The following is a 26,455-nucleotide window of genomic DNA, read 5'->3' as shown; positions in this document are numbered from 1 at the left end:
CGACTTACTTTTAGCACCAGGTAAAGAGAAAATATGCCTCTTTTATCGAGATCTACCAGCCTTGAAGATATTTGCACTTATTTAAGACTCATCCTGTATATTTATGTGATCATACAATATGTTAGTTTAATAGGGACAACATAAGCATTGTCTATGTTTAGGAAGAGTATTTTGAATGCTCGTATGGCAGTGGAATAAATACAATCTAAGATTAATAGTTACATTATAAAAAAACACCCCTCGAAGTTTTCTTAATTATTCGAAATTTAGTGTTTTTTATCTGAAATACGTGGGGTTTTCCTCGATTAAAAAATCGTACCAACGTTGATAAAATTCTCTACATTATTGTTACAAATATTAAAGAAAATTGGGTACTACACACGTATTGCTTGGAAAGTACCGAAGTTTTTTACCAGTAGGTAGTGATGTGTCGGTATTTGAGTAACGCGATTTTGGAGCGATATTTTTTGTAACGTCGTGTCGCGCTCCACAACGAATCAGGAACCTGTTGTTGAAGAACGACGGTCATAATGATGACAAAATTATAAATTATTTATATGTGCAAATAAATTATTTATAATCGCTCTTGAAGTTAGCTTGAACCGTAGTAACCGCATAGCGACGTGTTTAGTTCCAGCCGTCGCGCTCCTAGAGCCGTAGTTCCGTCTGTCACGAACAGAAGTAACTGGTGCCTGCTGTAACTGGCTATCTACGGTCGACCTCGGCGGCGACGTACTTCGTTCCGGCAGTCGCTGGAGCGCTTCTAGGGTTCCTGTTTTGCCGGTCGCGATTTGGTCGGTTACTATTGGCGTTAGTGCTCCCGTCGCTACGTTACTTTCGAAATAGCGATTTTTTGAATGTTCTAGGCATGGTATAAAATAGCGTTGTTTGAAAGATGAAACGCAAAAGCAAATAAAATAAAATAAAAATATTTTATCTGCTTTTATATAAGTTTTTTTGTTTATATCTATTTTTAAGGTTAGGTTAGGCCAATAAACAATTTTTTTTGACAGTGGTTTGGACTTTGTTCTTCATTTTAACATTAAATATATTATATTGCAATACACATAAATATGAGCCATTGATTTTATTTAAACGAAAATTGATGGAAAATAATAAGGAATGTCATCGTTTTTCTAAAAATGAGATAGATTGTTAGCTATACACAATTATAAACTCGATATCTGGAAAATGAGTGGTGGATAAAAGTTACATTAATCTACATATATAGAACATACTCGTATACATACACATTACATAGATAAGTTAGATATATTTTTGGAAGTCTGAACCTCGGTTACAAAATCGCGGTATTTTTCTGGAACGGTCGCTATTGTAACGCGACTCATGTGGAACCGGTATTCCCATCACTACCAGTAGGTACTATTTGCACTAAATGGTAAAAAGAACAGTACTTTCGTATAAAAACATACCCAATTAATTTACTCTGTGTGGAGTGGTGGGGGACAGTCTTATTATTACAAAAACACGCAACACATCGAAGCATTCACTTAAGTAGTAAGATGGAAAATATTTTTTTTATTCGAAAAGGAAGGAGCATTGTCTTTTTTGGTATGTTGATGATGATGCGTCATTAACATTAAAGATTCGTTAAAATTTCTCTGAGTTACTTCAATAAAAACTGAACTCGATGAGAAAAATAAGTGAGGCGGAGAATTTAAACGTTGATGCGTTTTCATCGAAATAGCTACAGCAAAAATGGATCGATTCGTCGATCAATTTTTATCAAAGTAATCGTTAAGCTTAAACCTAAGTCGAGTTTCTTTGGTTGTGGAAAAGGTTTCTGTTTGTTTAATTTAAGGTTTACTCTTCGAGTTCAGTCTCTTCCCCTGGCGCTGCGTACATGTCGGCCAGTTTGTCGAAACGGGGGCCCCACGCGTCCAAGTAGCCGTAGTCTTGCTGTTCGTCGTCCGTACCTGGAAAGTATTTGGAAATTTTGTTATATGGCGCTATCGGAAATGAATAACATTTTAGAAGCACATAGTTCGAAGAAAGAAAAACATAAATGAAATCTGGGTTTGCAAATTTTAGAACTGTGTCAAATTGAAAATTATACCTAGAATACCGGATGAACTTTTTTATTTTTGCAGATAAAAAAAGCGAGATTTGGTATGTTAGTACATGACATAAATTGGGATTGATTGACGTATTCAATTGTTTTTGGTTACCTCCTGTTTCACCAGAAATTACTACTATTTTTGATTTTTAAATGTCACCCCCGGTACATTTTTACTTTATTCGATAGAAAATGATATTCTGAATAGAATGACGTATCATATGTCAACTTTTGACATTCTCACTTAATAAAAAATCGTATTATAAATCTCAATCTAGAGTGCCATGGCTATGTTAACAACACTAATTCTTAATCAAGGAGCATTGAAAAAAAATATATATTTGATCATCTAATGTTTTTAGTGTCTTATTCTGTCCAGTTAAAAGATGCCCAAATCGTATTTTTAATAATACCTCAATTTTTTCAAATGGAACGCGAGTGGGTCATTAGCATATTTGGAAAAAGCATTTTTTACGAATAATTTGATACCACACACTTGGTATTTCAAGTCAAATTTTCGTTACGAACCGCAAGTTATAATTTCAAATAAACCATATGCGAAAGTGTCAAAAGTTGACATATGATATGTCATTCTATTCAGAGTGTTATTTTCTATCGAATAAATTAAAAAAAATACCGAGGGTGCCATTTAAAAATCAAAAGTTGTAGTCATTTCCGGTTAAACAGGAAGTGGCCGAAAATAATTGAATACATTAATTAATCGCAATTTATGTCCGTATACTAACATACCAAATCTCTCGTTTTTTTATCTGAAAAAATAAAAAAGTAATAGGGGTGAGCCACTTTTGAGACGCACCCGGTGGGGATGAATACCGGATACTCGGATAATCGGGATGAATGATCAGTTCGGGGAACGATTCTTTTATGAAAAGTTGGTCGGAAGTCAATTTTTTTCATCCTGTTTCAACCCCCAAGATGATTAACAAATGTGACAAATACAAGCGAGCCTTAAAAAGTATTAAGACTTGTCATGTCTGTATTCACAAGATGTCTTAACTTAACTTTTTTTGACAAAATTTCATTCATAGAGTAAAGCTATTTATGAATGACGGAAGATAAAGTAGATATTTAGTTTATTTTCCTTTTACTTTAACAGACCAATTGAAAAATGTTAAAATCATTCATGTTCTATATAATTTTCAGACTTTTAATGTTCTAACCTTCCTTCAAAAGATGCGCTTCCAGTTATAAAAACATCTTTCCCTCATTAGGCACTATTTATTTTCATTTATGTACAAACATGCATATAGACACGTCTGCAGTGTTATTTAACAGTTTATTTTCTTCTAACAGTACACAAACATTTGTTTTATATTTCACAAAGCATAACAGAATGTCTGTTAACTAAATTATATTTTAATTCTCACAGCCTTTGCAGTAAAGAGTTAGTATAAGTTTGAATCTCCAGCTAAAAGTGAATGTATTAATAGTTTTAGAAACTTTTTGAAACCGAACAAAAACAAATATTTGTTGATATCTGCGACACATAATCCTTAATTTTATTTTGGGACATCTCTACAACCAAGAAAGAGTTCGTCAAAAATTTAACTGTTACAAAATATTTGACAGTTGGAAAATTGGTAGGTAGTGTCACGGTTTAGACTACGGAAGAGACGATCACAACGATTTTTAGATACTTATATTCCACTTAACTTTTTTTTCTAAATGTATATGTATCAGTAAATTTTGGACAAACATTAATTCTCTTATATTGTTTATTATATGGTAATTATAAAAAAATATAATAAAAGTTTATTATTACTGAAATTATGTACATTTTTTTTAATTTTATACATACTAAAAAGCCTTGGCTATAGAGATAATTTGTAGTTGATAGTAAAGAAGTGCCAGAAGTAACAGAGTGCGAGTGATTATGCAGAGAAACAATAACAAAAACATTTCTCCAAAGAAAAACATAAAAGGTAAACGGGAACGGTCTTTTCCAAAAAAAAGCACAAAGCATGTTTTATCTAAAACGTACTTGATATTTTATGCCGAATAGCTTCCGTCTGTCGATTACAAACGAAATAAACAAAATTAAATAATTTACAATACACTTTGCCTCAAACATTCAAATATACATAATGCGTATTATGTCAGAATTTCGAAAAGTTGATTTAACGTCGTACAGTGTTACAGGTAAAGTCTGCTCTAGATTATATATAGGATCTTTTTTTTATCAAGGGAATGAGATGAAATTTGATGCCAGCCTTAGATTGTGCTTTGAACTATATTGTAAATTACATAAAAATAAGAATGATATACTCTGAAAATATCAATCACTGCGATAAGGTCTCTAAAAAATATGTTTTACTTCAAATTGTATATGGTAAAACGTATGGTAAAACACATCTTTACATACTGGATTTCTTCCGGAAAATTAGATTAAGTCCGGTATTTTTTTACTAATATACCGGGTACGCCTCAAAAATGGCTCACCCCTATAACTTTTTATTTTTTCAGACAAAAAAAACGAGATTTGGTATGTTAGTATACGACATAAATTAGGGTAGGCACCCTCGGTATATTTCTACTTTATTGGATAGAAAATGAATCTGAATAGAATAACATATCATTTGTCAATTTTTGACATTTTCGCATATGTTTTGTTTGAAAATGTAAAATGCGGTTCATAACGACAATTTGACTCGAAACACCAAGTGTGTGGTACCAAATTATTCGTAAAAAAGTGCTTTTTTCAAATATGCTAATGAGCCACCCTTGTTCCATTTGAAAAAATTAAGATATGATTAAAAAATACGATTTGGGCATCTTCTAACCGGCCAGGACAAAACACGAAAAAAATTAAACGATCCAATCTATTTTTCCATTGATCCTTCATTAAAAATTAGTCTTTTTAACATAGCCATGGCTCTCTAGATTGAAATTTAAAATACGATTTTTCAAAGTGAAAATGTCAAAAGTTTCAGAATGTGATTTTCTATCGAATAAAGTAGAAATATACCGAGGGTGCCATTTAAAAATTAAAAGTTGTAGTCATTTCCGGTGAAACAGGAAGTGACCAAAAACAATTGAGTATGTCAATCAATCGTAATTTATGTCAAATACGAACATACTGAATGTATTCTTTTATCTGAAAGATTAAGAGTTATAGGGGTGAGAGTTATAAACGTAACAAAAATGTTTTTAACAAAAAATAATATTTTCATAATTTAGCTTGTTATGATACACTTTTTATTATAGTATAATATAATAATTCAATTTAACCTTTCATTTCAATTATTCCTTAAATTTTAAGAAAATCTAGAAAATTTGGTAGAAAATATAATCATTTAGTAACACCTTTAACATGTGTTTATTTGACACATACAGAAAGGCTATTTTTCATCCAATTCAAGACACGAACTAAGGCCGAAGTCAAATTTCACCTAATTCATCAATAAAAAAATCCAACAGGATACAGATTTTATCTGCAGCCCTGTATATTTACAAATAATTTAACAACTTACCGGAAGCGAGAGAACTGAGCGAGCCAGCGGTACTGCCGCCGCCCTCGTAGGCGTAGTTCCTCAAGTCGTCGAAAGGTGGCGCGTTTAGATCGAGGTCCGCCCGTTTCTTGTGCTCCTCTATGAAACTGCCGACGTTGGGTTCTTGACCGGGCATCATAATGTTAACTGTAGACAAATAATGTTTATTGCCATTAGGTATTTTAAAACATATACTTATACTCTGCAATTAAAATGAAGTATAGGACAAACGATGTACACATATAGTAAGTATAGCAAAAAATGCAAAACATGTATGGTTGCGGTGGTAAGCTCAGGTCTCTAAAATATATCTTCTTTCGCTTAGGTATTTCTGAGAGCTACCCAGTACAGAACAGTTTGTCTATCGTAGTGAGTAGCTTCAGTAGAACAAACTAAGCACTATGAAAGTAGCTAACACATTCAGTTTACCCTCAAGGTTTGGACTGCGATGTCCAAACCTTATTAAACCTCAATATATAGTAACATAATTTTTTAGTAATATACTTACATCCAATCTTGTTGGGATCGATTTCCGGATGCGGTCCGTTTATAGGAATCTGTAATGGCGTGATGTCAAAGGCTGTCATATCATCTTCACCGCCTCCTTCATCATCGTAGTTGATAATATTCTCTCTGACGTCATCGTCTGGACCTGGATACTTGATGTGAGCTTCTCTTCTTCGATTGTACACCACGAATACGAGAACAAGAACTAGGAAGAAAACAAAGAAAGATTTAGAGCGAGATCGTCAGGGGATGAATCTATTTTCCACACATTTAAGAAATTTAGTAACTTAGATTTCCTTTTAAAGTGGGATGATGACAACATTTATTACAATTGAGAAATAAAATCGGATATATAAAATCAGTCTAATAAAGTTAACTAGAGTGATAATAATTATTATTAATGCCATTTCTTAACTATATGCAAACAACAGTTAGAAATTTTTTTATATATTCCACCAACATATAAAATGAATATTTTTTATCTGTTTATTTTTACTTTTTCCTGAATTTAGCAGAAATATTGTGATTTACATTAACTGGTCGTCTTATATTGATATAATTATGGTGATGTAGCTTTTGGTTCAAAGTATGTTTATAATTACCTGTCATCACCTAAAATACTTTGATGTAAAATACATGCATAAATATAAAATTTCAGGTAAAAATATATTCAAATAGGTATTAGTATTCATGAAAAATATTTTATTTTTGAATAAGTTGTCGTATGGACTTAACGATGAATGAATAAATCACAAAATATAGCAGTATAATAAATAAGTTTTAGTTATTTATAGGAAAAATATGAATTTCAAATGATAAATATTTATATTTATGTTACAAGATTCTTTTTTTATATTTTTTTCATAAATATGTAAAAATAGATTCATCTGTTCAAATTACAATTATATCACATTGTATAATACACTGAATATAAAAGCATTTAATATGGTGCAATACCTACATATAGAATCATGCATTTTTATGCTGGAACTATAAATTTTAGCATGTGATGTATTAAAAGTTTTTCAATATTAGGAACAAGAAATAATCGACAACACATTAGAACATCTTGGAGTATTGTAGGTACGTGTAAAAGAAATATTCAAAGTTTGTTGATTTTGAAAACTATATATTTTACTTTTTTTACTTGTTACTTTTTGAAAACTTAGTTAATAATAACTAAATTATAAAACTGACATGAGTTTGTAGTTCAAAAGTGAATAAGTTATGTAACTAAAACAGATAGATAGTCACTTTTATAGTGTGATATTTTTTAAAACCGAAGGAGAAAGGTTTCAAAAGTTTGACTTAAATTTAGTAATATATTATTTAAAGAAAATTTTAGTTAAAATAATATATACAAAATATTTTTTTAATAAAAAATTATATTTTCATAATTCAGCTTGTTATGATAAAATTTTTGTTATAATAAAAATTATAACTAAATTAAAAAAAAAATAATATATTCCAAATAATTTTTCAACAAAAAAATAACATATTTTCATAATTCAGCTTGTTATGAAATATTTTTTATTTTAGTAAATATTAATTAAATATAATCATATTCGACTTAAAAAAATTATGATTAAATACTGTCCACACCTAAATACATTGTGATTGTATAATATTTATCTTGATATTTACAATACTCCACCAATATCCTGACAAAATATTGTACTTACCTTTATATTATGATGGATATAAATCTCGTTTAAAACTGTTTATTTTTAGATAGAGCAAAAAATAATCTATACGATGGTATCTAATTTTTATTCATTATTATGTAAATTCACCAAAAAAATAGATTTTTTAAAAATTCCAATTGACACTTTATATGACAGCAAGTTAATTTTGGTTTACTCTATTAAGTGTCAAATCTGGACACAAAAATTTATAGTAGATAGTGTAAAGTGTATTAACAGTCAAAAATATGTTTACAAGTGAGGAAACATGAGATATGTATGATGTTTACTTAAAAAATAATAGAAATTCCAATATAGCATGCGCAAGGATTTAAAGAAATTTAGCAGTTGCGGGTAGCTTTAAAAACAAGAGAGCAATCAATATTTTAAAAGGTTTAATAATATTAATGTGCCAGCTCAGACTGAAATTAATCCGGAAACTTCTAGCGGCAAAATAAGTCGCGAGTGTTGTATAAGTGATTCTTACGTAGGGAAAATGATCAAAAAACATAAATATCACAAATTTAAATTTAAATGTGTACCAAATTTACATTTTTTTACATGTTCGTGATCAAGAGAGAAGATTACAATTTTGCAGATGGTTTCGGTAATGTATTCAAGAGAGCTTCCTTTTTCCTAGAAAAATATTATGGACGGATAAATCTTTATTTACAAATTCCGATATATTTAACAGAAAAAAATTCACATTATTATGCAAAAGAAAATCCCCATTTAATTAGAGAAACCAGACTACAAATAAGATATTCTTTGAACGTGTTCTTGACAATAAAATTTTAGGTGCTATATTGACCTGTATTGACTCTAATACACAATTTTTGTGCGTCCAGATTTGACATTTAATAGAATAAAAAAAAATAACTTGCTGGCATATAAACATTGTGTATGGATTTCCAAGGCACACTTGATCTTGTGAGTGAATTTTTAAAACATCTATTTCTTTTTTGTATAGTTTTATAACAATTTTAATAACTACGAACATTTATTGACAGCGTAAAATAAAAAAAAAGAATTATTGAGTCTTGAGTCTACCCTAGAACGGCCCTAAAAGAATGGAATTTAAGTTGGCCATTTTAGGTCCCCATCGAGTTCAAGCTAACTTTTTTGATATGCTCCTTCCTTAATCGTTTTATGCAAATAGTTTGCCAAAAAATCACGTTTACTATCCAATTAATTCGAACAACCGATGCTCTAACGTAACTCAAAAACTCAATACATTCCATTATGCTAGTCACTCGACAAAGCTCTAAATTACCAAGTTAGAACCATCACGATAATATCAAACAAAATCATTAATTAACGTTCAACGCTTCGATCGTCCCACATTGACGACCGGAACTATCACCGTCCGGTAACAACGACAGTTTTAAACGAGTTTTCTTCCCATAAAATCCCCCTCTCCTCCCATAAACTCCCCCTCTCCTATTACTTACCCATCAGAGTCAACAGGCAAACTATAACGGCCAATATAAAGTCCCTGGAGAGCATGATGGCCCCGGTGGCGGCTAACTCCAACTCGCAGTGGCCCCCTGTGTAGCCCACCGGGCACAGGCACTCGTAGCGCAGAGGGGGGTCGTAATCGATACACTTGCCCCCGTTGATACAGGGCGACCACAGGCACTCGTTCTCGTTGATACAGGTGGTCTCGCGTAGTTTGTAACCTTGCCGGCAACTGTAAGAAGCGGATGGGTTAGTACTTACCGGCGTTCGTTTTGATATTTTGGACCCCTCGGTTTTCTGTTCAAGGATTATTATTATCAGCTGTATTTGTATTCTCAGGAAGGACCGAACTATTGGAAGCAACGTAAAGTTTTGACATTTACATGCAGAACAAAAAAAAATGTTTTGTGCTATATTTTGTTTCTAAGGTGCTTATATTCGAAGATCTGGTTTTAATGTTGTGTCCGCAATATTTAAACTAGAGATACCACAAATATTCGGCTACATTTATTTATATCGGTGTTCATACACAAGGTGTGAAACCAGCTGCTTCAACTCGATTGACTGCTCAATCGTTCTCTAATACCGATCGAATAAAAACGGCGTCAGCGATGGCTATGAAATGAAGATCGCTGCTATTTTATATATAAAATTATATGAGAAATGTCATCGATCGTCATTTCATAGCCATCGCTGACGCAGTTTTTATTCGATCATACGGTACTATCAATACTAGAGATAGCTAAAAAATATTTAAATAATCCAATGAAAGTTAAAAATCAGATTTAAAATCTGATTAAGTTATTCTAACACTATACATACCAAACAAGTAGGCGGAAAAAAATGATAGTTTTTAATAAACAATACAGACAAATAATTACTACTATTGTATTTTAGGTTTTTATTTTTTTATGTTGTTTTTAGTTAATGTCTTAATCTCTCCACTTCAGTTATTTTGTGTTGAGATAATATTTTGAAATACAAATAAATCAGCTTAAAATGAGTATTATATTATTCTATATCCCCTTATTTTGTTCTATATCCCTAAAATCGGCTCAATGCACAGCCAATAGACACATTTGTTCTATATCCAAATCTAAAATCACTAATATCTTTTAAATTAAGCTTCTAAAAGTAAAATAGACACATATGTTTGATAGGTTTTTATATTACCTTTAATTTATATGTTTAATAGAACCATTTTGGTATATAGTGTTCACGGATATCCAGTTTAAACTTTAAACCTTGTTTTCTCAGTTTCATTGAAATGGTCTATAGAACAATCTTATTCTAGGGTGACGAATGACACAAACATATGTATGTTTTTTTTTTAAATGGAAACCATGACTAAGCCATTTTTTAGGCTTTTCAGCCATATAAGCTATAATATGTTTTTTTTTAAGTTAACCTTATCTTTTTTAAACAATTTCACTTAGATGGCAACAAGTTCAATTGTCGTTGCTCGCAGAGATGCCAAACTGTAGCATCCAAACAAAAATATTTTATCGAGACATTAAACAAATTGTAAATGTGTCAAATGAAAAAAAGCGTGTGGGATTTTTGGACCATACCTATTCGAGGATTAGAATTTAGAATTTAGAATGAGTGGGAGGGGGGTTAATCACTGCGACGAGGATACTTTAACCGGTGAACATTACTTACGCTTTTTAGAGAACGGTTTTCAAGATATGTTAGAAAAGTTAAATTCGCGCATATGTATATTCGTTCGACAATAACTCAGTAATTTTTCGAAAAAAAAAACATATTAATGCTTATACCGCTAAAAATGTTCAAAAGTGACGCTTTTTATGAAGCCATGGCCAACTATGCTTTCCATTTAAAAAAAAATGTTTGTCATATGTCAAAAATAACATGCTTTAGAAAAACGGAAAATACAATTTCGTTAAGAATGTGATTATGTACAACTTTTATCTGAAAAGTTTTTGTCTAAAATCGTTTATAATGGAATTAGAGAGCATTTTTAAAATAGCCGAAATTTGTTTTTTTTTTAATATCTAGTAAGACACAAACTTTTTCAAAAATCCGAAAGGCGCATATTTTTGACCTCACAAAACTGCAATTCTTTCTCCATTTAACTGACTCTTTACTTCCAACTAATTGAAGCCTGGCGCATCCACCACGACATCAGGAAAAAATACATTTTTTTTAATTAAATGAAAAACAAAAAATCCGCCGACGACAGTTTTTAGAAGAGCCAGTTAGCTATATTTTAGTAAAAAAGCAACTTTCTAGAGCAAGTCGTTACTTCAGTAGAGACGACATAGATAAACATTAGCATTTTATATATGTAGATAGTTTCCAAGCTACCCATAGAGAACATCGTAGAAAACTCACCCTGTATGCTTCGGAACGCAAATATGTTACAAACCGTTCACCATTTCGAACTAAATAAAAAACACCTTTTTTGGGTAAAAAAGTCCTAGCTTTTTATGTAGTTTATTGGGATTACTGTAACTATAGAGATAAAAGAAGTACCAGCAGTAGTACTTTCTATTCTAATGGAAAGTACCCTTTCAAGCCTGCTACGGAATTTTCCACTATGGCCATTCATACCAGATTACATCTTTCTAACAATTTTATTCGAAAACCGACAGTCCGTATGTTATTCCATCCAAGCCCCGGAGTTTATAAAAGGCACGTTGCCAAATCGTTTCGATTTAATGATTTTTCGGGACGTTTACTCCAGCTGACGTGGCAAATGTGTTCTATTTGCATAGCGGGGATTTGCATCCAAAACGATTCGGACATGCCGATGGGACGTCGCGTCATAAAAAGAAAATGGCTGAGTGGTTTATGACGTAACTTTGACACTTGAGGGTGGTTAGGAGATAGAAGAGCAAATGAGGAGTGAGATAGTATGAGTATATTTATTATAAGTCGTAAAAGAGAGTGCTTTGTTTTATATACAAACATATTTATGAAGAGAATGTAAATAATTTATTGGCTTGCATAATAAAAATAGATTAAAGTATAAATTTTAGTATGGCAAAAGAGTAAGTAATTTTAGCTAAGCTCATATTAATGTAAAATTAAATCAGAAAATTTTGACATTATTTATTATCAATTCGCCCACTGAATCATGCGAATCAAAGGAGAATATTTTTGATTCTTCATTCATTTGGGAAAATAAACAAAATATTCATTGGCATCTCGTTTTATAAGCCCGTGCTGCCACCATTGGGTCAAGATTTCCGTATGAAAGAAGAGTACAATGCGTTTATAATGTACTGAACAAAGAGAGAACAGTAGAAACGTTGCCAAACGTCTGAAATAAATTGAGAAACTGTGCACATTGCTAAGAGACGTGGAAGGGGATAGAGCAGATTCGTCGCGGTCGACCGATCGAACCAATCAGTACCATATCAGTACTTAAAATTCTAGGGAAGAGTGTACATCATGCGTTCAGATTCACGATTTAATTACGTTTCGTGATACTTTATTTGTTTATTTATTAACGAGTTGTTGTAATTTTTCCTATAGCTTGTAAATTTTTAAGTTCAAGTTAGAAACACTTGTACTTTTTGTAAAAATAAGTGGAATTGTGTTGGTGTTCGACAGTAGTCGCGCTATTAGAAATCTGAGTTCAAAAATCGATATCTCGAAATCCATTAGAAATAATGGATTGTAGTTTTTTTCAAAAACTTTCTTAATATTTCTGCTATATTTTCTTCGCAGACACTATGTGGAAATCTTTATAAATAAAAAAGTTACACGATTGCTGAGAATTGTAATGCACTCAAAGTAAATGGATGTTTTTTTTAAATTTTGAATGGAAAAAAAACAAGTCTATCAATTTTTTTCTTATTTAAACATCTTGTAAAAGATCCGAGCTTCAAAATAAAATGAGTTTCAATATCTAAAGTCTAAAGTAGTTCTTGAGCTATCGCGTGTTATATGTTAAAAAGTTATCGCGTGTTGTGTGTTAAAAATGTTTCGGGACAGTTGAATATCCGGGAAAGCTGAGCTATTGAATGTTATTGCACTCAACGGTCTCTTTACGCGTTAACATTTTTTCGGCAATTTTATTAACACTTGAAATTGTTATTTGTGAACACAACACGGCGCGTAGTTGTTTTTTTTGCACTTATTTTTTACTATCCGAAACACAACATTATTCATCACACAAACCTCGTACCTGAGTGTTATATAGATTCAATAACAGCACAAGTAAAAAATTAAATACTTAAATATTATGACAAAGCCACCATTTTAATATTATTTCAATGCGACCAACATAAACGGTAAAGGGACTGCGTGAAATACGTTATACCCGGCACTTCTAATTTTTGCCGTTCGAGCGCTGCGGTTGGAATTTTTAAAATGAACTGAAATGTAACTATGAAATGTTCTAGAAGTTGACCTTGCCATAATTATCATCGATTGTCATTCCCCAGCCGTCTTTGACGCCGTTTTTTTTTTCGATCGTATGGTATATTACTAGGCTCTGTAACTGTATAACTATTTTAAATATATATCTGCACCTAAAATCCCTTCTATCAAAAATCAAGGACAAAAAACAGACACCGGAAGCAATATTGTGTCGAACCTAGATCAACTTTATTGCAACCTAGGGGGCCTGTTATATATATTTTTTGCATTAATAAACAGGTTTTGTCGTTTCGCAAACGGCCGGATTCGCCTATATATAGAGGGTTGGGCTCTGTTTGGCCCATAATTCATCTCTATGGGCAGTAAAAAATCTACTTAGCGACGTATCAAGTCAAAAACAGTGTGATTTATTACGCGGGGACGGGACTAAGCCTTCGGACCGTGTTTCTTTCCGCTTTTTAACCCTTCTTGAAGAAAATAAGAAAAATGGCGCGATTATATAGGGCACTATATGAAATTTTTAGGAGGTTTGCCCTATTTTCTTTCGTTTGTGAGTTATATGAAATACTTGTGTAAAAAATGTTCGAATTTGAGGCAGGACTCGTTTTTTTGATGTACATAGAATATTTTAAAACAAATTTTATGAATCACTACTATTAAAACCAACTATCGGCATATTTTTTCACTTGTTTAAAATTAGTTGAAAGAGTTAATCTAAACTAACCATCATTATCCATTGTCTAGTAACTTGGAGACTGAACTCTCCACTTGTTCTCTAAATGCACGTAAAAAACTGTCTTGTCCGCGTAAAAAACTATTATTTACGCGTATAAAATAATTTGTTACAAGCAAAAAACTATTTTTTACGTGTCAAAACTATTTGTTACAAGGAAGAAACTATTTGTAACCCGTAAAAACTATTTTTACGCGTAAACAATATTTTTTACTTTATTACTTTTTCAACACTTCAAAATACACTTTTTCAAACATGTCCTTTCATAATTTCATACGTTATGATTGACCGTTTATAATAAATAGCGGTCTATTTTTTTGTTCTTTTTACTAAACTTTTTAAACTTAAGACGTGGAAAAATTCCATCTGCGAAATGTTCAGCATTTTATCCCCTACTTTTTTTATTTACTCAGAGACGCGAGCGAAAAAAAACTGGTGCAAATTCGAGACGCGAGTATATTTGAACGATTTGATTACAGACAGCATCCCCATATCCTCCCTTTTATCGATAACGGTTACATTTATCGAAAACGTATAGAGATGCATTATGTAGCAAATATACGAATACAGAGTGACCCAAATATATCTACGGCACATTTTTGATTAATATGAGAAAATGTCTTTATATTAATCATAGTAGAGTTCCGTTAAGTCCTGTCTTTTAATTTCCAGAATGTTGTTGAGGCGCTGCTAATCCTGTGCTGGATTTCAGAGTCGATATTGGCCTTTTCCGAAATCAAACTGCTAAGTAATTGAATTCCACTATATATATAGCTCTTCTCTGATTTTTAAAGCGTTGTTGTGATCTTCCGGGGGAGTGCAAATGATTTTAGTTTTATCAATGTTCAGCATAAGGCCCAAAGCCTCGTGTGCCCAGATAATATATGTGTTCAACATTTCTTGTAATTGCTGTAACGTTTTTGCAACTAGAGCGCAGTCATCAGCGTATTGAAGTTCTGATCTGTGATGAATATTGTTTATATTCTTGTTTTTTTGCATTTTAGAACATGCAAAATCTTTTATGAAGAAATCATTTTTCTCAAAATGTTAATAATAAATTTCCAACCTTAATTATTTCCAACCAATATTTCAATAATTCGAAACTCCCTGTACATAAACACACCCATTATCACAAATTGATCACACATTTGCAATAATGCCCCTGAGAACTATGTATAGCATAACCTAAAATCGGTTATCAATCACGGCGTACAGGATGACATTTCATTTAATAACGCTATCATGAAACCGCGCGATTGGATTTTTGGTCGGGCGCGGAAAAATTCGCTCTCTTCGGAATAACGCGATCCACGTACGTCAGGATGACGATGAAGAATGTACGGTGAATTTACAGTTTTCTTTTTACTCGGTAATTATATAAACTTAATGTATTTTTCTTAGAGTTTTAGAAAAAGCTTTCGTGATGGTGTGTTTTAGCAATGACGTGCTAGGTAGCGTAAAACTTATTTTGAAAGGGTATAGCCGTATTAATATGAGAAATCTGTCCCCGCGGCTTTTTTTACTCACACGCAAGGGATCGATTTGGTATCAAATCAAAAACAAAACAGAACAGTTTTTTCAATTTTATTTTTATTTTTATAGTAAAATTCAAAATTAATGATGATTTTTTTTCTTAGAAAAATTCTTAGAAATCTAAGACATAAAAAATAATATGATCATGATTCTTACACGAAAAGCCGATTTTTAGTAGAAGAAAGAAAATTAAAATCTTCATTTTTTTATCCTTTGTAGAATATTATGTCACTCACTAAAAATCGTCAGAAAATGTCTTTTATACTTCTTTACACTCTGGAATTTTTTTAGCATTTTTTCAAGTGGTGGAACAGTATGAATAAAATTAAAAACTCATTTTTTTTCTGAAATCTTCTGTAGTAAGTAACTTATATTTTTGTTAGATAAAAAAAGTGCGTTAGAAAATATTTTTTCATTAAAAATACATCCTTGCCAGAAATACACAAAGATTATTATAAAAAAAATGAGTCCGAGAAAATTTTAGAAAAAAATGAGTTTTTAATTGTTTTCATATTGTTCCACCCTTTCAAAAAATTCCAAAAAATTCCTGAGTGTAAAGAAGTATAAAAGACATTTTCTGACGATTTTTAGTGAGTGACGTGTATATTCCACAAAGGATAAAAAAATGAAGATTTTATTTTTCTTTCCTCTGCTAAAAATCGGTTTTTCGTTTAAGAATCATGATCATATTATTTTTTCATGTCTCAGACCTCTAAGCATTAGAAAAAAAAATCATCATTAATTAATTTTGAATTTTACTATAAAAATAAAAATAAAATTGAAAAAACAGTTTTTTTTTGAAAATCTCGAAAAAAGACCTAAAAATTTAGGTGAATTATTTTGTTTCGACACCAAATCGATCCCCTGAGTGCGAGTCAAAAAAGCAAATTTAGATTTAATAATGATTATTATGAATTTCAGTTTAAATTTAATAGGATTGTTTCTATTTAAGAAAATATAGTTCATATTTTAGGGTATATTTGTAAATGTTCTTAAAAAATGTAATGTCTATAGTTCTATACACAGAGGTCAGTCACGTTTCAACTCCATTAAGAGTCTCAATTACGGAATGTTCACACACGTCCGGTTTCGTCACAGATTTTATCGCCAATCTCGTTTTAGTATCCAAATCACGTGTATCACATACTATCTCTTTCTTTCACATTGGTCTTCCAGTCACTTCGGTCTAAAGAGTACCAGTAGTCGAAAATAATTTAAATATATCTCATAATTATTCTTGTTGGATTAGTAATGAGTTATAATGTAATGATACGAACAATATTTTATGATTTTGTCTGGGTTAGGCAACGCCCTTTCACAGATATTGTCACAGACTGACCTGTGTGAATATACCTTTAAAGTCACTTTGGACACCAAAACTAGTGATACAAATATCGTACTTGCAGTTATTTCACAACATACTTGTAATGCGAAAAACCTGTATATATCATCTAGAAATCATGCAAAATTCTTCTTTAAGGTGTTCTATACTTACGTTATATTAAATAATAATAATTATAAAGGGCAATTAACTTGAAAAATTGTAAAATTAGAAAGAAAAATAATGAATTATGGATGGAAGATTTCAATCTTATATTATACCATTCATGCATGCAAGTACACTTTTAATATTTTCTAAAATAAACTAGGATTTATTTATCACATACATACAAACAATAATACCTTGTCTGATATAAAAACGACTACATTCATACATTTTAATAGCTAATGTAGAAAATCTACAAGTATAACATTCGTGCTTGTGCACATGCTCATGCCTGTGTCCAGTGATTACGTGCAAGTCTGTTGTGATATAATGACAGTTGGTGCGAATAATAACGCCAAAAAGTAACATCCTTAGCTAATGTCAGTTGATCAAAGATAATATCAAAGTTAAAGACATCAGCACAGAATATTCTTTGAACATCTACTAGCATCTAATGGAGGAACGTACTATCAGTTAGACAAGTATTTAAGCTCAAAGAAATAATTCGGATTTAGAAATCTTTAAATGCCAGTTGAGGCTGATGACTAATAAATAAAATAATAATTTTGTGGGTTTACTAATTTGTTTTTGTTTTGGTACAAGGTAAATAAACTGTACTTTTTATGCATCCAAACACTTTTTATTGGATCATGTATGCATTTGCGAAATTTAATTAAAACATAAAACACGAACTATTAACTTTTTGAAGAGTTACTCACATTGTTTTATTTCGTATATGTATGCAACTAATTTTAATACATATTACCTAATTTTCAAAACTCCATATCTCATGTTAATCAAAATAAAAGTTTAATACAAAATATGTAAAATTTATTTTGTAATATTACTTTAAATTCAGAAAACAATGGTCAGTGTGTCACATTGTTTGTAATAAACCTATAACTACTGAAAAATATACAAATTTATACAGGGTGGTGCCTCTAATACGACGCGGAGGCTCCAGGGAGAACGGTAGTTTATATTACAATAAAATTTTGGGAGCATATGTAGGTTAATTGAAAGCACTTTATAAAAATATATATAGTTATACAGGGTGTCCCCAAAAAAAGTTACACATCAAAGTTGTGTTTTTTTGTAATGGCACACCCAATATATTAATTGATTTTCGGATTCTAGGAAAAAAATAGAGGTGAATTTTATTAAAAAAGCACATGCCTAAAATGTATGGATTTTGACATATTTCAGATTTTGTGAAAACCGTGTTTTAAATAAAATTTAAACTTCACTAACAGCTGTCTAAATTGTAATTTACCCTATTGAAGTAACGTCAGACATATCACAGTCACCTAGATTTTATCAAATAATAAAGATCTACTCACGCTAAATCATAAAAATGAAAATATCTAAGAAAATCTTTGTTTGAGGGGTAGGCAAACTTAATAGTATTTTGAAGAGACATGAATTTCCCATTGAATATCAGAATAATATACTGGGTGTTCCATTTAAACTAAAGCAGTAACTTGCTTTTAAAGGTGACCAATGTTCAACATTAATTTTGCCTTACCCTGTATAACTTATTTTATTAGTAATTTTAACCACATTTTAGGTTATACCGGGTAAATTCAAATTTAGGTAGCTTTTATTAAAATTTCAAAAATGTTCTTCATTTTTAGAAAATTTTAAATAAGTCAAAAACCTTACATTTCAGTCATACACTTCCCTAATAAAACTCACTTTTATTTTTTTCCTAGAATACAAAAATTAATTAATATATAGGGTGTTCCATCAAAAAAAAAAAACAACTTTGATGTGTAACTTTTTTTAAAGACACCCTATAGAACTCTGTATATTTTTAAAAAGTGCTCTGAATTAATCTACATATGCTCACAAAATTTTATTTCAATACAGACTGTCGTTTTCCTTGGAGCCTCCGCGTTGTACAACGTTTTATCTACAACCGAAAAATAAGAAAATGCTGTTTTAATTTTCTTTTATTAGTTGCCCACCTTTAACACCTTTAACTATGATATTTGTCACATAGTTGTTTTTCATTATTATAAAAACTAGTTGTGTTATAGATTCATAACACCACTAGTTGTGTTATGAATCTCATAACGTAACTGAAATACTAAAAAAATAGTGATGTAAAAACCCTTTTAACAGATCCAAAAGACTTGTCTCACTGAAAACAACATCCCCCCGAAAGAAACTACCGCCGATGCTCACTCAGAATGATGAGGAGGCAGACCAGGATGGCCGCCATCGCGCCCATCGACAGTTTGAGCGTCTGGCCCTCCTGGATGAGTTCGCAGTTCTCGCCCCAGAACCCGTCCATGCAGTGGCAGCGGTAGCGCAGGTCGGGTTCCAGGTTGACGCAGGTGCCGCCGTTGAGGCAGGGCAGGTCGAGGCACTCGTCCTTGTCGGTGCAGTCCTTGGAGTCGGCCGACATGACGCGGCCCTCGCCGCAACTGGACAGGCAAAAACGGGGTTGAAACGGTTTGCGATATGGTCGTGTGTGGTTGTATGGGTGTGTCCGGATTGGTTTAGAGTCGATATTGATGTATGGTAAATGAGAGAATCAATGCGAGGTTAAACTCGAGTTACAATCAAAGTCAAATTTAAGCTTAAGAGTTCACTAGTCCGAAAAAGTAGCAAAATAAGCTTTCGGCATTTAACGTTTTATGTAAAACTGGCTAGGCATGTTTACACAAATTATAAAGAAATTAAAGATAAAAGATTATACTATATCCGTATTAGAGCATTCAATCCCGGGATCCAGGACATTTTTTCAATTCCGAAATCCCGGCTATTTTGAAAACAAAAGGTGGCTGCACAAAAGGTTTATTGACGCACTTACTGAAAATACATAAAATTGACTTGAAATCAATCCGAGTGAACAAGGAAGCTGTTGATACAATAGTTGTTGTTGAAAAGCAGATGAAAGTTACCGACTCTTATGCAGTTAAAAATGATACCAGCTTTGATGCTCTTTTGGCACGAATGAAGTGAATCATGAAGAATCATCTTTGTTACTGCATAAGTTGTTATTTTAGTATCTCTTAGTATTTTAGTATCTTACATAATCCTGTGTTATGCTTCGTGTTTGTTCGTTTGGTTATGTAAATTAAATAAAAAATGTATATTTTAGTTCCTTTTAATGTTTATACCTATATGTTATGTTGTTTTTTAATGGGGATGACGTTTAATTTATGTTAATGTATTTTTTGTTCAATAAAATTTTGTTAAGAAAGAAAATATAATATAATTTCAACGTAATTAATTTTTTCGTGAATCCCGGGATCGAAAAATTATAATCCCGGTATTGAAAATTTCTTTGGGGGGTTGTTCCAAACCAAACCATGTTAGCATGATCAGCAGATGATCAAGATTGCGTCCAGTGTAAAAGTAAAAGTGTTTTGGTGTATTGTGGTGATATAGTGTTTTATTTTGCTAAAGAAATGGTTCAAATCACTTAGTTATTTTATATACATTCAATATTACGGTCAAAAAGAAAAATTGTAGTATCTAAAACAAATATAATCACGCCAATCATCAAAGCGCGTTTAAATTTCAGCCTGGCTTACTTATCGCTTTGAGCTTGTCACATATTTCTATTTTACATATTTTAAAACGTAAAGTAGACATTATGGCATATTTTCCTTTTGCATTAGTATTTTACGTAAAATTCGCATACGATATAAAATAATTAATATTTTTAGTTATTTTTCGTATAGGACCGGGAAACAAATTAAAATACGTCAAAAACAAATGAAGAGTTGAAAGAGCTGATTTTAAATTGATTGAATATGGATTTACGTAAAGGCCATGTTTTCAATTAATATTAAAAAAATCATCAAGCTAAAAATGTTTTCACATATGCTGAACAAATAATATGTTGTGTAAGTTTGATAAAATTAAAATATACAATTTAAAATTAACAAAAAGATACGCACAAATACCACGTAAAACATACATTTTAATTTCAAAAAGTAGGTATTTAGAAAGATTAGTAGCTATGAAATTGATTTTGACTTATCCTTCTTTTATTATTTTTAAACTAACTTTACTCATACAGAAAATCGCCTAAACAACAAAAAATAAATACATAATGTTGACATTAAAACACTTTTTACAACTATTCTTTTTCTGTACTGAATTACCAAGATACTATATACAGGGTGCTCCGAAGTGTGTTCCGGAAACTTCGGCAGCATAAGTAAAAAAGTTCGTATAAATGTATGTCCCAAAAAGAAAGTTATACACCCTGTATCTCCGAAACTAAGCATTTTAGAGCATACATTTAACGAACTTTTTTACTTATTTTTATCTGCAGAATATACTGGCGAAATTTCCGGAATACAATTCGGATCACCCTGTATATATTTCTGTAATATCAAATCTCTTATTAACATACACATAAACCAAATAGCTGTTATTATGGGACTGAAAATACAACATTATGTAAAGCCAGCAAATATACTTCCTTTGTTTTAGGGTTCGTCACCCTTCGTATCCTATATCTCGGATGGTTTAAGCATAGTGGTTTAAGTAACGAACTTTGTATACCTAAATTCTTGTAATCCCCAGTGCTTAATGCTAATTTAAACAACAAATTAATGCAAAATATGTAAGAGATATTTTAAAGTATCTACAATTTTAAATGGTGTCAGTCTTTGTTTGTAGTGTCTCTCAGGCATGGAATTAGTCCTGAAAAACTTATGCCAATTAAAATATAAATAATTTAATAATTATTTGTGAACATACGTTAATAGAGAGTTCTGGGTAGCTTAATAATTATAACTTTTCAAACATTGTTAATAACATTGAAAATAATATTCGTATAACTAATAATATATCAAATAATGATGTTAATTAAAAAATTATTAATAATTAATTTTCATTATGCCTATATGTCTAAAACTCGAGCTATAATAAATTAATATTATTTACGTTATAATATAATAATTAATTCTCTTTGAAAATTCTATAATATTAAAAAAAATATTTACTTAAATATTTAACAAATTATGATAGTGTATTTAACTAATTCAGAATAAAAATTGCGCATTAATATGTATCTCTAATATAATATATTTTGCAATCTACAATTATGAAAAATGTAAAAAAAAATCTACACTTATTGTATCGAGTATATGGCATAAGAGGAAAACAGCCTTTTAAAAGCAGACTATGCATACAGGGTGAGTCTTAAATAAGAGCAAATATTTCTAGGGGCAGTATATTTCGATCCCAGAAACACGATTATGAGGTTTTTTTCGTGAACAAAATTTTGAAAATTTGGAATTTTTTGAAAAATTTTTTGAAATTTTTTTAGTTGTTAGTAATATCGCAAATTACATTTACAAAAAAGAAAAGCCAGAAAAGATCCAGTTGTTCTCAAAATTTAAGCCAAAAAATATTTTTTGGCTTAAATTTTGGAAGTTTTCAAAGTAAAATAACTCGGTTATTTTGGACATATTTGAAAAACGGCAAAGAGAAAATATGTTTTGTTTATCGAGATCTACCAGCTCTGAAAATATTTGCACTTATTTAAGACTGACCCTGTATTTCAAAACAGAGGAAGTTGTTTTTTATCTGATACACACACACGCATTAAGTGCCTTTTTGATCAATACATCATGATTCCAAAACTCTATCAAATTTTAGTCAATTTTCTTTAGATTAACTCAGGATACTTTTATTGTGATATACAGGTATAAGCAATAAATCGCTTTGGTGGCAAAATCACACTTTAAATAAAAAGCAATAAACAGTTAAGTAAATATGTTAAATTGGCAGTTAAAAATAAATAAAAAAGCAGTTAAAAACACTAAAAACTTAATTATTATTATTAAATAAAAATATTACAAATAATGCATTAAAATATTAACAAAACTAAAACTAACACAAAAAATTACTTCTAAGTTAAAAGAAAATTAAACTAAAAAACTAAAGAACTACGAAATGTCTACTGAATATGAAATACTATGGCGGTATCAAAATATTTAAAATATGAAGGCTTGAAGTTTTTTTTAACAATTAAACTTAGCGGACTTTAAGAACCAATCTGGAAGTTTCACAAACTTTAAATTTTTCAAAATTGCAAGTTTAAGCAATCCAATTATTTCTTTACAAACCCGTTAAACAAAAATAAAATATAATTATAAACTTTAGGGAAAATAAAATTACAAGTGTCTTCAACCTGTATTAATTTTAACAGTTTAAAGGATACAATATTTTTAAAATTTTTCCTTCCTTACAGGCGTTCCGATTTTTTTAATTTCAAATTTATTTGGCTTTACCTTTTCATTTTACAAAGTAATCTCAGGTGTGCGTTATAAAATTTGGTCTTAAGGCGGAGACTGACTTGAGCCAAGCGTTGTAATGTAACACTTTGTAACATGAGAGAACTGAGTAGCGCGCGAACAACAACGGTAGTTCACTCCGACTCTGTCGGTTTTTTAGCGAATCTCTTTGATTCTTACATTACAAGTCAGTAAAGATTCGGCGAATGTCTGTATAACAATCATATTTCTAGTAGATACAGTGGCTTTAATTGTGGTTAAACGTATTTCTGTTAATTGGCGGTGTAAGAAATATAATAAAGAGATAAAAAGTTTAAATAAACGTCATCATCATCGAAGAAAAACGTATTTTTTGGTTCAGTCTATATATTATATAGTATATTTCAAATTTATTTGTATATGTACATTACTTTCGTTTTTGCTTAGTTCATTTTGAGACCCACTATATTGCTGGTTGTATTTATTAAATATGTATTAATAAACGTAGCACTCCCAATTTTTAGATCCGACATTTTTTAAAGACTGAAAAAATACTGGAGCACAGCGAGTCGATCTTTCGAAATGAGATTTTCGTGTTTCGACTCCCATCGAAATGCTCGTGGCGGGCAGCGAATAAGCGTTATGTTACAGCGTTCGGCTCACTTCAATATTTGCCTTTTTAGAGTCAAACTTTCAAATAATATGGTACATGTGTACCAGGAATTAAAATTTAATTAATAAAAAACCTTTTGATGATTGATCAAATACACATTATCGAAATTATGTACCTCTTTATAAATTCTGTTGGCCGAAAATAATTAATTTAACTATTTACTTATTTATTCGCGATTAACAAAACTGAATTTCCATTAACAGATTACACCACACACAATATTTCCAGTTCTGTAATTAATTAATCAGATATTATAGAGTGCTTCATGCAATAATTTTAATTTGGCGCATAATATGACAATGTGGCAAAATTTATTTTGATTATGCATTATGGAGCCAATACCAAATCAAAGCTGGGGTTTAAAAAAGTGGATTTGCTTAGGTGTCAACGTAATGTTTCTTCTCCTTCATATTTGTGTTATTTAATGTATCAAGTTTCTTATTTAAATTTAAGTTTTATTTACAGAATCCGTAATTTTTTACATATTTACACAGTGTCCCATTTTTAATAATGAATATTTGATAATGGATATTTTATTAATTTTAATTGTGTTTTTTAGATATTTTGAATGATCGCAAACTTAAAAGTATAAAGTGTAATTGAAACCACTAATTTATTCCAGTAATTGGGAGGTTCTGAATGAAGCTTTTTACCTTCTCCACTAATTATACTTCAAAATTTGCGATAAATGTCATTTTGGCCTTTGATTATCTTCCGTCAAGAGAAATTGTGGTTAGAAATCAAAAGTTGATTGTTTTATAAGCTAAATATTAGGCTTTCTCTATGGATACAACTGACTAATGCCAATCTGTAGCTAGGATATTCTCTTCATTTTAATTGTGTTTTTTAAATATTGTGAATGATCGTAAACTAAAAAGTATTTTAAACTTGAAACCACTAATTTATTCCACTAATTGCGAGGTTCTGAATGAAGCTTAATAGAGATTTTTTTTTCCTTTTTTGAAGTTTGATTTTGATGTCGATATGACTGCTACTGTTAGAGGGCGCCACCTACATATCTTTTAACTGTTTTGAAGAGTAATAACTTTTCGTCCGTACCTGTATAAAACTACTGAGTAAAAAAATATACATTTACGACGTTTTTTACGTAAAAAAGATCTTCTGGTAAAAATCGCTACGAGTAATGGTTCTCGAGATATTTGGAATCGAAATTATCAGTACCTGTCATCATTGATATAAATAATAATACATATAAACATGTTGAATTAATTAGTTATTAGACTGAAACTAGAATAAATTTGAGTTGTTTTTGTACCAAAAAGTTCAACAGAAATTGTATTATCATACGAGTATGTTTTTCGAAGAAAAGTTTAGGACTAATTTAAAAAAATAAAAAGTTCCCAAATTGTCATTTCAGTCAAATAACTATATCTACTCAACATGTTTATTATTTGTCAATAATGATATTTAATGACTATCTCAGAAGTTTTATACAGGTACGGACGAAAAGTTATTACTCTTCGAAACAATTAACACACATGTTGCCCCCCTAAAAATAGGAATTATATTGACATCAAAATCAAATTTCTCAAGTCAAAAAACTCCCAGACACCAATTTTTATCCAAATATCGACCATAGTTCAATAATTATTTGAAAAACAAAACGAAATATAAACGAAACTTATAAACCCTGTATCTCCGAAACAAAACATTTTAGGACATAAATTTATAAGAACCTCTTTACTTATTTTTATCACCAAAATAGGCAGCTGAAGTTTGGTTTGGCCAGAATACAATTCGGACCACCCTGTATACTATGTTGTTGCTATTTCGTGATTTAAAAATGTATAGCCCAGTTGTTTAACCACATTTTCTACTCCCTTCTTAAAAGAAACATCTCCGTCCTTTCAAGTTTTATAAAACCAATTGTTTCGCGCCCTTTTCTCCAAATTGGGCTGGTTCAACTCGTTTAGAAAAATGGTGTGAAATCTAATAAAAACCGCTTTTTGTTACCGCTAGCTCTCTCCACCGTTATTATCAAATCCGATAAAGGTTTAATTTTATACTTTCGAGAAACAGAGGATCCGCTCCTTCGGTTGTTTTATTTAATTACGGGGATGCTTTTCTAGAAATGCCTTTTAAAGTTTTTTTTCTTATTTCTCAATTTCTTCTGGTAGGTATTTCTTTTTCTCTCTGCTCGTCGAAAGCGTGAAAACGCTCCAGGGCAAAAAGTTGAAGAAA

General features: G+C 30.8%; 1 pseudogene; it reads right to left on the bottom strand.

Moving 5' to 3' along the window:
- Positions 1–1,101: 1,101 nt before the first annotated feature.
- The window catches only part of LOC115875427, a 63,146-nt pseudogene continuing 37,792 nt past the window's right edge, over positions 1,102–26,455 (bottom strand).

The sequence above is a fragment of the Sitophilus oryzae genome, unplaced genomic scaffold, assembly GCF_002938485.1.
Source record: "Sitophilus oryzae breed Bouriz unplaced genomic scaffold, Soryzae_2.0 scaffold_1385_pilon_pilon, whole genome shotgun sequence".
In the NCBI taxonomy this organism is placed as follows: Eukaryota; Metazoa; Arthropoda; class Insecta; order Coleoptera; family Curculionidae; genus Sitophilus; species Sitophilus oryzae.
This window is presented reverse-complemented; position numbering and strand designations above follow the sequence as displayed.